The sequence below is a fragment of the Giraffa tippelskirchi genome, chromosome 10 (assembly GCF_054371585.1).
Source record: "Giraffa tippelskirchi isolate mGirTip1 chromosome 10, T2T-mGirTip1v1.2.pri, whole genome shotgun sequence".
In the NCBI taxonomy this organism is placed as follows: Eukaryota; Metazoa; Chordata; class Mammalia; order Artiodactyla; family Giraffidae; genus Giraffa; species Giraffa tippelskirchi.
In genome coordinates, this window is record NC_137284.1 from 105,835,235 (window position 1) to 105,851,678 (window position 16,444).

At 41.7% G+C, this 16,444-nt stretch overlaps 1 protein-coding gene across 7 annotated transcripts in view; it reads left to right on the forward strand.

Annotated features, from left to right (window-relative positions):
* The window catches only part of ELMO1 (engulfment and cell motility 1), a 583,742-nt gene that overhangs the window by 390,001 nt on the left and 177,297 nt on the right, over window positions 1-16,444 (forward strand). The window lies entirely within an intron of this gene.

Consider the following 16,444-nt stretch of genomic DNA (forward strand, 5'->3'; position numbering starts at 1 on the left):
TGGTACCATAGACTATTTTGAAGGCTTTAAACTCAGACTCAGAATGTGTCTAAACCTATAAATAGCTGAGGATTATTTGAAATTCTAGGGTAATCTCAGACTGAAGACCCAGAAGATAGTATGGACAAAAGAATTCTTCTTTTAATGGTTTTAGTAGCTGTTGAATTCAGCACAGTGATAAGAGTAGAGATACCGATGATGAGGGTAACAACAATGTGCATGTGTGGAAGGACACAGTAGTGAAACTCAACATCTAACTCTAGGCTCTGCTGATCTCACAGTAGCTTTTCTAGAACCTTTCTGTGTAGTGTGTAGAAGTAAAGCTAGAAGTAATCAAGCAGCTCAATAGTTGTGACTTACTATTCCACCCAAGAGACCATACAGCCTGCAGAAGGAAGTCACAAAGCCTGGCAGATCCTGGGTGAGCACTGTGACTGGGTGCAGAACATGGAGCCACTGCAAACTCATTCATCCTCTCAACCAATATTCACAAAAGTGCCAGCCAGCCTATGTTGACACTAGGGGTACAAAATGAACAGATGAGTCAGAGGCCTGTCTTGTGGAGTTTACATTCTATTCTCTTCTGTATTGCTAATTTTATTTACATTATAAAAGGATCTCTCTGGATTCTTTGTGGAAAAGAGATTGTAGCAAGAGTGGAACAGGATATCTAGTTAGGAGGCCACATGAGGCAGTTAGTGATGAGGCTAAACCAGGTAGTGGTGGAGATGGTGACCAGTAATCAGGTTCTGAATTTATTTTCAAGAAAGAGCCAGCAGGATTTGCTTGTGTATTGGATGTGGGTTTGAGAGAACAGGAGTCAAAGATGCCTCCAGGTCTTTGGTCATTTACTACAGAAGGGAAGACTGGGGGAGAGGAGAGCTTGAGGATGGAAATCAAGAACCCAGGCTTGGCTGTTTTTCTGAGGTATCTGTGAGACACCCGAATGGTGCTGACAGCTGTGTGGTGACAACATGCGTCTGGCTTCAGGGAGAGGACTCAGCGCCCAGAGACTGGATGAGACTGCATCACCCAGGGAGTGAGGACAGCTAGAGAAGCCTAGATGTGCAGGACTGAGCACTAGACCTGGAGGTTAAGAATAGGAGGAGGAACCAGTAAGCAGGCAATCAGTTGTCCAAAGAGCCAAGAGGAAGGGGAGAAGTGATCACCACATCAAACAAGAGGGATATTCAGGAGGAGTGAAAAGGTAACTTGGAATATACTATTGGCATGGTGGAGATGGTGGCAAAGCCATAACATTCTCATTTTTTCCCCTTTGGCCCTCCCATGCAGCACGTGGGATCTTAGTTCCCCAACCAGGGACTGAACCCTTGACCCCTGCATTGGAAATGCAGAGTCTTAACCACTGGACCACCAAGGAAGTCCCAACATCCTCATTCTTAACTGAAGACAGTAATAGTCTTACCTATGACACTTCAGGATGAATATATAACGATGTGAAAATGCTTAGCACAGTAAATGTGCAATTCACGCTAGCTATTTTAATGGGATACAGTTGATAGATCACTTTCTTGCAGGGTGGCTGTTCTGAGCATCCCAGGTGATCTGAGGGAGAGCAGTGGCCATTGCAGTCTTTGTCCTTGTTTAACAGTAAGGACAATCATCTTCAGAGAGGTTAGAGAGAAGTAGTAAGGTTGCTGGGACAGAGCTCTTCCCAAACCGCACCTCACGGGGAATTTTCACATTTGCCCCAAAAGAGCCTATCTGCTGTATCACCAAAAAAGAGAAAAAATCAAAACCAAACAAACAAGCACTGTTTAAGTCTTTGTTGGAAAAAATGAGTGGATTGTAGCACTTTCCCTTACAAACATCCTATGCATCACCACCCTCCCTCGAGTCTATCTGATGCATATACAAAAGATCGACTGTTCCCAGTCCCTCAGTGGATAACGGGGATGGCATTCCTGTAATGAAGAGGCAGGAATATGTAGTTCACAAACTTCAAAACTGAGAACCTGAATTCTTTCTCTAGAGCCAGCAGCACCGCTTGGTCTTTGGCCCAGCCCCTTTTTCATGTAACTCTCCTATGGCCACAAATTCTAGACTTGCATTGGTCTCAGTCCTGGTTGCATGTGAGAATCACTAGGAAGCTTCTCAATAATGTCCTGACTCATGCTTTGATGGTTTGATTTCATTTATCTGGGTTAGGCCCAAACATCAGTAGTTTTTTGCAGGTAAGTTTATGGAGACAATTTACATTTGGCAAAGTTCCTCTTTCTTTGTGTACAGGTCCTTGAGTTTTGACATATATATAGTCATGCGACCAGTGCCAGAGTCAACACACTGATTATTTGCATCACCCTAAAAATCGATGGGCCACTTTCAGTCAACCGCTTCCCCCATGCCCTGCAGACCACTCATCTGTTTTCAGTGGCCCTGGTATTTTTTAAAGTAGACTATTCTAGCATGCATCCAGGGTTCAGAAACATGGTCAGCAGAGCTGCCTTCCAGCCTTTGTTAAAATTCAGGGACACAAGAGAGGAAACCTGAGGTGTTCTGTTAATACATTCAGGAAATCAATCAGTTTATTTCATGCTTATGCTCTATTAGATGAGAGAAGGCCTGTCTATTGCTTACAATTTTCTGCAGTTGTTTCTCGGTTTTAGCAGTGCTTTGAAGAAAGAAGCGAATGGAGATTCTGAGGCACTGATCAGCGGGGGCAGACTGTCCTGTACCTGCCATGGTGGTGGGCAGTGTGAGGTCACCAAATATGTACTCATCTTTTATAGGTGTCCACAATGTCGAAGAAGGCAATGGCACCCCACTCCAGTACTCTTGCCTGGAAAATCCCATGGACGGAGGAGCCTGGTAGACTGCAGTCCATGGGGTCGCTAAGAGTCAGACACAACTGAGCGACTTCACTTTCACTTTTCCCTTTCATGCACTGGAGAAGGAAATGGCAACCCACTCCAGTGTTCTTGCCTGGAGAATCCCAGGGACGGCAGAGCCTGGTGGGCTGCCATCTATGGGGTTGCACAGAGTCGGACACGACTGAAACAACTTAGCAGCAGCAGCACCAGCACCACTGTCCTTAGCATCATGAACACAATGGCCATTGTTCAACACACCACCCCCCACCTCCCGACCTCCCCCCTCCCGCCCCCGCTTTCCTTTGCCACACACAGTCCTCAAATGTTTTGGTGATAACTCAGAAGCCCACAGTAGTTCAGCAAGGTAGGCAAAGACCTTCCTGTTTGAAATATACCTTGTATATTTCAGGGGCCTGCTCTCTGTGCATGATGAATAAGGCCTTCATGTGTTCAGGCTTATGGCTATAAAATGACAAATGGCAACATTAATCTTCGCATTGTTCCCTTCCCCTAAGGACATTATAGAGACAGCCAAGGTCGTGCAACCATGTAACCTGAGTGTTGTTTCTCCTTATTCCCTCTCCTATACAGGATGTTGACATTGCCTATTATAGATGCTACGCTCTTTCCTGATCTCCCCAACTTCCTATTTGCAAATAGCTTTTAGGCTTATACTGAATGGTAATGATACATGTAGAAAGAAACACAGCGTTTATTTCTTATATCCACCATTTTTGACTGATGGGGTGGACAATAGAATGTCCTATGTCTCCTTCGCTGGCAGAGAAATACACCGAGTGGTGGCAGCATGGTGTGAGAAGTATGAGTCCTTCAAGTGTGGGACTGGCTTTGTTGTACCAGGGCACCCTGCCAGTGAAGTCCTATCTGGGGAGGAGGAGGGGTTTGTCACTCTTCCAGTGCTGTCTATCATATCAGGCACACACTAATCACAGTCAGGTGCACTAGTGTCCATATTTTTGCTGTTTCTGTGTCAGTTAATGTTTTTATCATAATGATACTAACTCCTTTCCATGTGGTCTCCTTTCTATTGGTCGTGGGTTGGAAGATCTATGCAAGAACTGTTTGTACAGCATCACAGCTGCTTTGAACAACATCACCCCTTCAGTCTGTGGCAAATGGGCTACTGATGAGAAAAATGACCTCAGGTTATTTCTACTTGGTTTTAGTTTTGTGCTCTAAGGATGGTTTTGCCCAGTAGGAGGTACCTAAGCCAAATATCCATCTTTCTAAAATGGCACTGTCCAGTAGGTTAGCCACTCACCACATCTGACTATTGAAATTTGAATTAGGTCGAAATAAATAAAATTTTAAAATTTAGTTTCTCAGTCATACTAGCAACATTCCAGGTGCTTCCCTGGTAGCTCAGACAGTAAACAATCTGCCTGCAATGCAAGAAAACTGGGTTCGATTCCTGGGTCGGGAAGATCCCCTGAGAAGGAAATGGCAACTCACTCCAGTATTCTTACCTGGGAAAATCCCATGGATGAAGAAGCCTGGTGGGCTACAGTCCATGCAGTCACTAAGAGTCAGACACGATGGAGTGACTAACACTTTCCCTTCACTAGATACACATACACACACACACACACACACACACACACACACACACACACACACACACACACACACACACGCTTCCAAGATTACAGGAAGTTCTTCTGGAAAACTATAATGCAACACCTTTCCCAAGTAAAATGAGATTTTTTAAGTCATTGCATTTCCAGTGATTTTGTATTGGAGCCTACATTTTATCTTAAATCAATGTTATGTTGCTCCTATAAAGAGAAAAGATAAATGCAACTCAAAAGTATGTAAAACCAAAAAATTCATTTATCCAAGTGAATCATGTGGGTCATAAGTGTTGATTATAAATGGTCAGGAGGAATTAGGCGCAGATTGATTCAACTGGAATCAAGCTATGGGAAGATTTCCATAAGGAGAGTGCACAGTGACCACCAAAACATACCTTCCTTCCTAGTTCTGATGATGTTGAGTCATTCTTTGTGTTCTGTATTGCTTGCTTCTGATGTTGATTCTTTAACTTCAAAGGTCAAAATTACCTTCACAGAATTTCAATTCCCCCTCATGCTTTGGCCAGTATTAAGTAAAAATAGGATGATGATGCTTTTATCCAATTCTGTGGGGGAAAGGGGCCAAGATACAGTTTGTTGAACATCCTATCCACCCACATTAGCTGGACCCACAGTGGAGATTCAGTGCAGGAAATGCCCTGATGCAGATGCCATCCATGTCTCTCTTATTCTTCATGATCTATGGACAGAGTGCTAAGGAGGCTTCAGGGAACATGGAGAGAATATGGCTGTTATCATCAAAAGAACATTGACATTTTGAAATAAAACTAAACATTTTACCTCAGACCATGGCATATCATAAATCTGTACATCTCACCCCTTGATAAACATATGATGTAAAGGCCCCCCATTTTGTGATCCTGTGTGCCCAGGTGAGTGTCCTTGCAAACTAAATCGTAGTTACTTACGTAAAGCAGCAATGATTTGTTTCACTAAACCTCATCCAGAATTTTGTCTAATCCCTTGAAGAATAAAAAAGAATGTCAAAGTTTCCTGAGCTTAGAAAAGTGATATTAGAAGGAAAATCTCTAAGCAAGGAAGAAACCTGTCATACCAACATCTGTTGCTACCAAGGTATAGGTGATGCTTAGATTATTCAGAAAATGTTACAAATTTAATGGTAAGAATTAAGGGAGACAAGAAAATCCACTCCAAAGTATTAGCATCTTTTGAGTCACCAGCAAAATATCTGAACAAAGTTTCTATTAAAATAAGAGAAGCTGTTCTGAGAAACCAGGGCACCACCTGGGTGGAATGCTGGGGCACAAGAATCTGCAGAGGCAGGTCAGGGACCTAAAGCTTCCAGGGGCAGGATGAGTCTGCGGCTGAGCGCATATGGGATTTGAGCCAAGTAGGAAGAAGTAATGACGAAAATGTCTTAAAGGAGTGGATGGGAAGGGGTGCTGAGAGATACACATAGAAGTGGAGGGGCTGAGGCAGTTGTTGCCAAGGGGCTCATGGCTTCCTTCATGCTTATTTTTTCTTTGGCTTCCATTGAGGTGGTCTTTGTGTGGTCCCCTGACTGAAAAGCACAGGCCATACAAGTGAGTTAACGAATGTATATTTTTGAGATATAGGGGATGATGGGCAGAGCAGATGGGTCCATTTAAGCATAGTGTCTGATAAATTGGGACCATCAGACACTATTTATTTATTGTCCTCCTGATTGCAATGTCCAATCAGTGTGTTTCATATAGGTTGTGTTTTCCATAATTTCTATAGTTTCTTTATTCCATATTAACACTTTGGGAAGTGTCAGTTGCCCAGATTAGCCATATCTTAAAGCTATAGATTAATGTATCTGATTATACTTTGCAATATCATTCATTCAGTCAAAATGAGATGATGTCTTAAAGCAAAAACAAGAAACCTTTTGAAAATGACCCATCTTGTTAGTAAGAATCTGTGTATTATACATGAAAAATAGTCAGGGAGAAGTCTAGAACTAAGTAGGGAGAGAAAGAGGGAGAAATATTTATAGATATAAATTTAATGTGTTGCTCCAACTGACCCATTGTCATATGTCTATTTTCATGTACTTAGAAAACAGACCAAATTTGACTTCTTTTGACTCCGGTTTTGGGTGATGATGGAGCCAGGCTAACGCCTGATTCCTATGCATTTGGTCACAGACTGTTATTTCCCTCAGTTCATTTCTCACTACCCTATCCCTCTTCTTCATGTCTGAATTTTCTCAAAAGCAAAGCTGGTCTCCCTAGTCTGTGTTACAAGGTCTTTTGCCAATGGCTGCAAGCCTGTGTCCACACTGCTCAGGCCATTTGATGGCCTGATTCCTGGCCCCTCTTGCTGAGTTCTTATCACAGGCGATGTCTGTGTCTTCCTCTGATAACGGCTCAATTATTCTCCAGGCTCCTCGGTCATAGGCGTGAGTGGATAGAACTGGCTAGAACCCAGTGAAAGAACGGCTGATCAGGTTTTTGGATGAATTGGGGAAGGAAATGCAAACATAAATATTACTCTGAAGTAAAACCAAAAAGCTTTTGAGGTTATTGAAAATAACAGAAAACATGATGCACAGGAACTGTTGACGTCAACCTAATCCCACAAGACACCTCTTCACTGCAGATTTGCTTTTGTTGAAACATTAAAGGGCATATTCTACTCTTTTTACATAGAAGAGTTTCCATTTTATTTTCAGTGAGACTAGCAGATGCAGAAAATTCCATAAATAAATGTTTAACCCCTCATTTTACTATTTTATTAGAAGCTTATCTTTTATTCTATAATAACCCACTGGTATTTCTCACCAGCTTACTCCTCACCATTTTACCACCTTCTTTCCTCAGCTTCCCATTTACATTGGCCACTTTGTTCTCCTACAATTTCTGCAGACACAGGCTCTCAACATGATTTTTGTTTCTTTTCTCTTCTCATCCACATTCAATTTGTTGAAAATATGTCTTGAATATTTCCCTGTCATGGAAGTCTAAACCCTGGTTACATCCCTTCTGAGTTACTAGATCCTTTCCAGAAGTCTTCCTTCAACACCAGGATTTTGCATGTATTTTTTAAAAAAGAAAAAATTCTACCACCAAAATGTGTGGCTCTCCTTTGTAGACTTTCTTCTGGTTTTTTGTCATTCCCACCAGTTCAGCTCCATCATCACCAACCCTGACATTTGTAGATACCAGCACATCTTTGATGATACTTTTTAACATTTTCTCCTTTGATTCTCTCAGCTGTGTGAAGTTGTGAGAAATTAAGTCATTCACATAGAGAACATGTATCTGCTTGGTACCAGAGAGTGGACTATCACTTAAGCCTTCTAAGGGTCTAATTTCTTCCTTCTACACAGCTCTGTAGTCTAATTCAGAGAGTTACTCACTGTTTACAACTTTCCTTTATCTTCTGTTGTCTTTATTCTGCACTACTGATTATTTTTGGATCACTCACCCTGTTCGTCCTTGGGCATTCAAAGGTTCTTCTCCCCGTGTCCTCTTTGTGTTCTTTTCTTGGCTTTTTAAGAATCAATTCTGATTATCTCAGCCTCCAAAATTTATGTCCCCCATACCTCATCATGGGACAAATTGCAATTCCTTTTCCTTATTCTTTATTCTTATCAGAAACCTCTATCATCAAAGACACCAATTTTGCCTCATTTCTTGATATAGTAAATGTACCCTGAATAGTTATGATCTTACCTCCTGGGAAAGGACTTTCAGGCCTTGACTGTAGAGTGCTGACTTTCTTGTAAGTTATAATCTATTGTCTGGTCCCCCCACCCCCACCCCGACAAACACGTGCTCTAGACATTGTTTTTGCTTCCTTTTTACCAAACATTCATGATCACAAAGCTTTGTTTTCAAAAAGCACTTTTCACCTAAAAAATTCAAAGAGCTTTGAGCATTATCCATCCCGGCAGTGTTCCGCTGAGGTGAGTGGGTGGCAAGTATTTTTATCACCTTCTATTAAAGCAGAAGTAGAATTCACTGCACTAGCTTCCCCTGGAAAGCATAACTATGTGGACTTCGTGAGTCTCTTCCCTATTTCATTTATTGGCCACTGTAAAACTATTCCTGATAGAACTGGGTAGAAACATCTCCCTTGCAGGCAGGCTTCTATGTGTGCTTTTAAATGGCTTCCCAGAGATGCTGATTATGGAATTTGGAGTCTGAATGTAAATGAATTTGAAATGAGCCTGACTGGGAAATGGTTCTGAAGGAAAAACACATTCAGAACTATGAATTAGATTCTCCTTATCCTTGGGTCCAATACAAATGCCAATTCCTCTAAGAAAATAAACTTAGCCTTCCCTGGACTCTCATGACCCTTTGCATATTCTTCTTTTGTGGTGTATATAACTCACTGTACTTCCTTCTGCCTCTGATTCCAAGCCCAATTTATCTCTGCGGATAGCCACTTGAAAGGTTTGCTGAAAGGGAATGAAAGGAATTAACCTCTATTGTTTCTAATTATCATGGAGCTTAAAAATTCTTCCATTGGCAGGTTCTGAGTGTCCTGGATGACGTCTAGATGATTGCAGTTCTTTGACTGTCTTTCCACTCAGCTTTGTGCTCACTAGTTGGCCATTGATTATGCTGAGAAATGTCTCTCTCCTTAGCCAAGCATTTGTCTGTCGTAGCCAAGAAAGAGAAGCCAATTGGCCCTTTGTCAACAGTAGCTCTGGGAGACTGTTTCTAGGTACCTGTCCTGCAAGGGGCCTTGTGCGGTGTCGTCACCTCCTGTGAGCCTTCTTGCTCCCATTGATGACATGGCATAGCAGCAAGAGCCAAATGCAGGCCTCCCAGGAGTCACGTGAGCTTTGAATGTGCTAGAACTCTACTGTATCCTGCTGTTCTGGTGAAAGGTGCTTTAGGTAGAGTAGCTTGTGAAAAACAAATAATGACAATTCTCCAGCTGCCCCTGGCTCCCTTAGATGTTTCTAAAAGGTGCCAATGAAGCCCACAAAATATTAGTAATTTTAGGAAGGGAGAGAAGGTTGTTTTTGTCATAAGAGTGAACTGTGACTCATACGTCCTGACTCATCAAAAACATACAAAGGAAGACAATCTGTGGGGTGCCCTCTAATAGGATGTTTCTCCAATGACTCATGCAGGCCTGGAATGAGGAGCAGCCTGAATCAAGCCAAACAAGTGTATTTTTAAATATGGGAGGGTGCATTTCCTGGTACGATATGATGAAGAGTCCTACACACTTACATGGTTATTTTAGCCCAGGCACTGAAATTGTGTGGGCACGGTCTCTGCAGAGCCTTCTCCTGTGGTCATGTTTTGTTTTGTCAGTGGAGAGAAATGTTTAATGATTAACTAGTGCTGGCAAGAATATAAGATTTCAGTACTGTTTCAGTGTAGCAAGGAGATGGAGACTTTTTGCAAGTTGCAGCTTCAATAATGTTGTCCCATGGGACAAGTACTGTTTCACATCTAACCATGCATTCCATAAACATTTTTGGAGACTCTAAGTATAAAGACAGAAAAGGCATAGTCCTGGAGCTCCAGCGTCTTAGAATTTTTATGGAAAGGCACAAAAACAGATAGAGAATGGTGTAAATGATGGAGGGTGAGATGGAGACAATTAGAGATATCAGAGTATAGGTAATGGGAATAAAGGCATCCCATAGAGGTGGTAACAGCACTGGATGTTAAAAGACCTTTGGTGTTATCACTGAGTAGGTGGCTCAGTGGTAAAGAATCCACAGGCAATGCAGGAGACACTGGTTTGATCCCTGTGTCAGGAAGATCCACCGGAGGAGGAAATGGCAACCCATTCTAGTGTTCTTGCTTGGAAAATCCCATGGACAGAGGAGCCTGGCAGGCTACAGTCCATGGGGTTATAAAAGAGTCGTACACGACTGTGCAACTAAACAACAACAACCAAGGAATGAGACGAGGCAGGGTGTTTCAGGCAGAGGAGCAACTTATATTTAAGTCTAGAAGTCTTGTAAACAGCTTATTTGATTCAATTTGCTTGGTCATTCTATATTCTTCTCAAAATTTGAAATTGTTTTCTCCCTCTCCCCGATAAATACATTCTGGAAGTTTTATTTAAAAAAATGCGCAATGGGCCTATTAAGGGCTAGGCAGGGTACACGCAGTAAAGACTTTGAGAGGAGCTGGGATTTTATCTGAGGGATTTTAAGCAGAGTGACTTGATTATTTTCACTATATTAAAGCACTAATAATAATAGGTTTAAATGGTTGTTAATGCTCTATCTGTGTCTTGCCATGGCAATAGTTAGATTTTCATGAACTCCTCATGTGGGGCAGTGAGGAACATGAATCTGTCTTGAGGGTGGGAAGCCGTTTTGAGGTCTTTTGTTGTCATCTGGCACAGCAGACAATGAACACTTGAACCCAGCCCAATGGCAACAGGAGGGGAAAGGAGGAAATAAATATATTCAGAATATTAAGGTGACTGAGAGAGGAGTCCAGTCAACCCTGAATGACTAAGCATAGGAGACTGCTGAGATGGGGAACCAGCCTAGATAGAGGGAGTGAGTTCAGTTTGGGTCATTTTGAGTATGAGGTGACTAAGGGATATCCAAGCAGGCATGTCCAGTAAGCAGCTGGTTGTCTGAAGCTCAGGGGAAAGTTCTGGGCTCAAAAACGAGATTTGACAACGGTGACCACGGGAGCCGCGGGACTAGTTCAGTTCTCCTAGGGCAAGAGTGAAAAGAAAGAAGAAAAGAAAGATGAGAACAGAACCTTGGACAGAGAAAAGCACCACCCTCACCCCAAACAACAAACAAAAAACAAGTTTATGAAGGAGACAAGAAAGAACAGTGAGACTGGGAAGAAGAACAATTATCCAGTGCTATTGGGCTATTGTTATTATGTTTTTCCCTCTTGAATCTTAACAGCTGCCAAATAACCTCAAAAGCATTCATAAGGACTCCACATGCAAGATATAATGTCCTTCTTGCTAGGAAACATGGGTACCCGTATTGGGTATCCTGTGTACATTCTAGTGACCACAGATGTCCTGATCATTTATGTGTGTAAGAGAATGGTAGTGATGTCAGAAACACCCTCTGTTTTTAGAGAATTGGGAATTTTTATAAAATCAAAGCTCTTGAATGCTTTTGTCCCAGGCGAGGGAGAAAACCATTTCAAAACATGAAGAATAAGATCGTATGACCAAAAAGTAAAATAAAATAACTATCTACAAAGAAGGGAAATGAAAGTGTCTGAGAGCATTAAATTTTATTTCATATGGAAGGAAGGACTGAGAATTTTCATCAGAAAATCATCCTCTTGAAGTTAAAAGCATCTTATTTTAGTCTCATCCTTAGTTCAGTTTTTCATTAAGATATGTTCTTATCTAAAACGACGTCTTTTTGGTGAGAGTTTAAAAAGAAAGAGAAAGATGATGGCTAAGAAGCTGAAGGCCAAAATAACCTTTGTTGAATTTGGCTTAGGACAGGTTCAACGGCAGGCAGTCTGTCGTTGGATAATAACCACCTGAGTATATAAGGATATTAGAGAAACTTTAGAAGTTAATTACTATTATATGTCAGCAAGACCATGGAGGAAAAAGTTTCAGACATTCAATATAAAAAGAACATGGATAACAAAAGGTTAAAATATATCTTTACCATCAATTTAAGACTGACTACAGACACACATTCCTGAGGCAGAATCTATATATGTGAACCTGTCTCATAGGCCCAGCATCAAGAAACCAATGCTTCCTTCCTTGGAATACTAATTAGCCCACAGTCTGTAAGATGAAAAACTAGTCTCATTAAAGCAGTAACAAGAACTTAAACCTAATTTTATTAGTGCTCTTTAATAGTGAAAATAATTTTATCAACTGCAAAACTGTATTCACTCCTTGGATGTCCATGTATTCAAGATAATGAGATGCACTCTGGGAGCACACCCAGAGTGAATGTGCCACATTTTTACTCAAATTTATTTCCCAAAATACCACCAAAACACTGATGCCTGGTTTTTTGTTTGTTTGTTTGTTTGAAGCTATTTCTGTGAAATAGAAATCCACTTCTAACATAATTTTTTAAAAGAAATTAAAGTGCATGGGGCTGTTTTTAATGAATAAAAGTAATAAAATTTGGCTACTCACCCTAAACCTGAGACATCTGGGGTAGTCATGGATATGTGTGTGATCACTCAGGGTCAAAGGAGCTCAGTGGCCTTATTATGTGAATACTGATGAAGCTCTCATTGCATAATGGTCAGGACAGCAGCAGCAGCAACTAGAAAGCTACTGGGGCGAGGAGACCTCCAAGTACACTGACTACACACATATTCAGAGAACAGCCTCTGCAGGCTGAATGCCTCCTACACTTACATTCTGCCCTGCCTCTCTCTGGCTGTGTGACCTCAAATAAGTTATTTACCCTCTCTGTGCCCCAGTTTTCCTCACTTGTGAGATAGAGTTGAGAATCAAACTTGTCTCATATGGAATTCTCATATGAGAATTAAATGATTTAATAGTTGTAAAGCACAGAGAACAGAGGCTGGTATATATTAAGTGCTATAGAATTGTTTGATTAAAAATAAATTGGTCTAATTAACTTGATTTTCTTAATCTTCCTTGCATTAAAAGAGACAAATTTTCTATCTTCTTTATTAAGAAACCAATGAACAAATAAAAGGTACCTGAAATTAAAATTCTATGAACTGTTGAATTTTCCCCTGGCATTAAAACAGTAACATTTTCATGGGAATACATGTCTGCTGCTGCTGCTAAATCGCTTCAGTGGTGTCCGACTCTGTGCGACCCCGTAGACGGCAGCCCACCAGGCTCCGCCATCCCTGGGATTCTACAGGCAAGAACATGGGAATGGGTTGCCCTTTCCTTCTCCAGTGCATGAAAGTGAAGTCACTCAAGCTTGTCCGACTCTCAGAGACCCCATGGACTGCAGCCTACCAGGTTCCTCCATCCATGGGATTTTCCAGGCAAGAGTACTGGAGTGGGGTGCTAGTGCCTTCTCCGGGAATACATGTCTGCCATAGATAAATTGGAAAATGCAGCATTCTTACCAACAGTAAGAATTGCATATCCAAAAATTACCTTAGTTTTCAAGATTAAGTGTTCATTAAAATAATGGCTTGGAGAAGAAAGAAATGGAATTAAATTTATTTTTATGTCACAGTAAATAGGCGTTCTAGAAAGTATTAACTTTCTGCTATAAAAATCTTCCATAGAGGGAAATTAATGTGTGTTGAGTAGTTTGATAAGGACTCTGGGCCCAAATTATTGTTAAATCCTGGCTCTGCCTCTTCTTAACTCTGTGAGCCAAGCAACATCACTCTTCTGTGCCTCGTTTTCTCATCTGTACAGTGGGGGTGATAATAGCTGTACCTCCTTTATGCAATTGTTGTGAAAACTAAATGAGAAAATACTTGTAAGGAGCTTAGAACAGTTCTTTTGCATGGTCACTGCAATGTTATCAAGTAAATAACAGCTTTCTAGGCTACTCACCTTCTAACTTGCTCTGGCAGATTTCCCAAGTGACTGGTAATTCAGACTATGTCCTTTTCAAGTTTTCCAGCCAGCTGTTCCTGGTTTGATATGTAGTGCTTTATCCTTTTGTTTCCTCTTTGTTTGGGTAAATCTCAGTCAAGTGCCTGTGTGAAGCCTGACTTTTTCCTACATTCCTACGATGCTTGAGGATACACTTCTTGGGCTGGTGCTCTGTGGGTGCACTGAGAGGGCCACTTGGCCCCTCTGCACAAACCTGCCCACGTGACCCTGGGTAGGAGAGAGCCATACTCCTTATATGCACTCTTCTTTAAGAGGATTGATGGAACTATATATCGGCAAAAAATTAAGGGTTTAAGTCTGTTTTTATCACTGATAGAAATCTTCATCCTCTCAAAGCCCACATTGGCAAAAGCATGATTGTCACTGGATTATTCTGTTCATATCCCCCATATTCCCTTTAATTCCCCATGGGTAGGGGAACACATTGTTAACACTGTCCTGCAATTCTTGAGGCCATATGTTCCTTGTGATGAAGTCTGACGAGGGCCCGAGATTAGCACTGAGTCCCGGTGCTCCTGCTGAAAGCCACATGTGGTAAATGGGGTGAGCGGGGAGAGGGAAAGGGGCCCCTACCCTGGGGCAGAACTAGTTGTTGGCAGTTGATCTAAGAGAAGGGTTATATACCATAATTTGTGTACATACCAGATTTGAGGGTTTTTTTGTTGTTGTTGTTACATTTATGTGATTAATCTGCTTCCCTTATAAAATTCCTCATTTTTCTTTTTTTTAACCTTTTAATTTTAGAGTAATTTTGGAGTATAGCGTTTTAACAATGTTTTGATAGTTTCAGGTGCAGAGCAAAGCGACTCAGCCATACATATGTATCCATCCCCTTCCAAACTCCTCTCCCATCCAGGCTGCCACCTAACTGAGTAGAGTTCCTTGTGCTATACAGTAGGACCTTGTTGGTTCTCCAGCTTAAATATAGCAGTGTGTACATGCTGACTCCAGACTCCATAGTTCATTTTCTATTAAGAGAGCACCTATACTTGGATTTCAGGATATTGGCGGAGAGAATACAGAGGACTGCGTCATTTTGTAGATAGGACAATTTATTTTAAAGTAGTGGATGAAGCATGTGTGGGGCCTTCCAAAGTGGCCCTATCACAGCAAGAGTGTCAAAATGTGTGTTATGCAAAAGTTGGGAACTTCTCTCATCCCATTTTATTAACAGTGCACAAAGTGGGGCATAATGGAAACCACATAGAAGAAAAGCGTGTCTAAGGAGGCAGAAGGAAGAGGAAACCAAAGAAGGGGTTGCGGGCATGTATTTGTGGAAGGCTGGCCATGTGAGCACCTTTAAGAATGCAGAAATTACTAAATCAGGATTCCTGTGTCTTGGAGGCTCATAATCAAGTGTGGGAATTCCAAATAGATGGAAGAAATAAAACATCTGGAAACACAAAAGAAGCAGAAGTTGGGCAGGGCTGGAGGGAAATGACTTTAGCAAAGGGATGGACTTTGAAGGTTGACTCACTGGGGTCCATGAAGAAGGAAACCCAGGAGCTTAACATGTGCAGATACAAGTGTATGTGCGCGTGTAGTTGCTTAGCCATGTCCGACTCTTTGCAATGCTATGAACTGTAGCCCGCCAGGCTCCTCAGTCCATGGGATTCTCCAGGCAAGAATACCAGAGTGGGTGTTGCCAGCCCTCCTCCAGAGGATCTTCCCTACCCAGGGATTGAACCCACATTTCCTACATTGCAGGCATATTCTTTACCCATTGAGCCATGGGGCAGCCCCGCAGATAATAAGTGGAGAGGTTTATTTCATGACTTTATTGTTGAATTTAATGTTCAGTCCTAGGTCAGTTAGGAAAAGTTAGGAGAATGGCGTAGGGGCAGACTGGAAAGTGTTGAATGCTTTGCTAAATCATTTGCATTTTATCCTGACACCTACAGGTAATCACTAAGTTTTTAAGGGGAGTCAATTACTGAGTACCAAAGACGTGAAAGAATGTATGCGATGAGAAAGACTTGACATGTCCTCTTTCCTTTATTTGCTATTTATTGGACTTAGGGTTACTTATTTTTAGCCTCTTTGCCAGCTCCCCAGCCCTGGTTAATGCTCTGAGCCTCAAGTAAAGATGTCATCCATGGTCATGTGATGGCGCACAGTTCTTTCTTGCTGGGGCTTCAGTGAGGCACATCCCAGCCATTCATTAATCAGCCTCTATCCCAACATAACCCTCGAGTGCCCATCTCACATGGTTGAACAGGCAATTATTTATATCCATGCTAAATTTGCTGTATGACAATCTCTTAATATGTCTCTTCTGAGAATAATTTTCCTTATAAAGGAAATTTCAATAAGGGCATGCAGAAATCACTTCTTGGATGGGCTCTCCTTTGCCCTGCCTTGGACTGTTTACCACCCAACTAGAACCTTCCTCTTTCCTAATCGTTCACTGTGCCTCCCAATGCTGCAGCCACACCACACCCAGAAGGTCGGCAAAATATTCTTCATTTTGGTTTGTATTATTAAAGCATACTGCAAACTTGATACTCT